Genomic DNA, 1,443 nt, shown 5'->3' with positions numbered 1-1,443 from the left:
AATGACAAAAATGACAAAAATGACAAAAATGACAAAAATGACAAAAATGACAAAAATGACAAAAATGACAAAAATGACAAAAATGACAAAAATGACAAAAATGACAAAAATGACAAAAATGACAAAAATGACAAAAATGACAAAAATGACAAAAATGACAAAAATGACAAAAATGACAAAAATGACAAAAATGACAAAAATGACAAAAATGACAAAAATGACAAAAATGACAAAAATGACAAAAATGACAAAAATGACAAAAATGACAAAAATGACAAAAATGACAAAAATGACAAAAATGACAAAATGACAAAAATGACAAAAATGACAAAAATGACAAAAATGACAAAAATGACAAAAATGACAAAAATGACAAAAATGACAAAAATGACAAAAATGACAAAAATGACAAAAATGACAAAAATGACAAAAATGACAAAAAATGACAAAAATGACAAAAATGACAAAAATGACAAAAATGACAAAAATGACAAAAATGACAAAAATGACAAAAATGACAAAAATGACAAAAATGACAAAAATGACAAAAATGACAAAAATGACAAAAATGACAAAAATGACAAAAATGACAAAAATGACAAAAATGACAAAAAATGACAAAAATGACAAAAATGACAAAAATGACAAAAATGACAAAAATGACAAAAATGACAAAAATGACAAAAATGACAAAAATGACAAAAATGACAAAAATGACAAAAATGACAAAAATGACAAAAAATGACAAAAATGACAAAAATGACAAAAATGACAAAAAATGACAAAAATGACAAAAATGACAAAAATGACAAAAATGACAAAAATGACAAAAATGACAAAAATGACAAAAATGACAAAAATGACAAAAAATGACAAAAATGACAAAAATGACAAAAATGACAAAAATGACAAAAATGACAAAAATGACAAAAATGACAAAAATGACAAAAATGACAAAAATGACAAAAATGACAAAAATGACAAAAATGACAAAAATGACAAAAAATGACAAAAATGACAAAAATGACAAAAATGACAAAAATGACAAAAATGACAAAAATGACAAAAATGACAAAAATGACAAAAATGACAAAAATGACAAAAATGACAAAAATGACAAAAATGACAAAAATGACAAAAATGACAAAAATGACAAAAATGACAAAAATGACAAAAATGACAAAAATGACAAAAATGACAAAAATGACAAAAAATGATAAAATTGACAAAATTGACAAAATTGACAAAATTGACAAAATTGACAAAATTGACAAAAATGACAAAAATGACAAAATTGACAAAATTGACAAAATTGACAAAATTGACAAAATTGACAAAAATGACAAAAATGACAAAAATGACAAAAATGACAAAAATGACAAAAATGACAAAAATGACAAAAATGACAAAAATGACAAAAATGACAAAAATGACAAAAATGAC

The sequence above is a fragment of the Uranotaenia lowii genome, chromosome 2 (assembly GCF_029784155.1).
Source record: "Uranotaenia lowii strain MFRU-FL chromosome 2, ASM2978415v1, whole genome shotgun sequence".
Lineage (NCBI taxonomy): Eukaryota > Metazoa > Arthropoda > Insecta > Diptera > Culicidae > Uranotaenia > Uranotaenia lowii.
The sequence above is the reverse complement of the archived record's forward strand: the minus strand, read 5'-3'. Positions refer to the sequence as shown.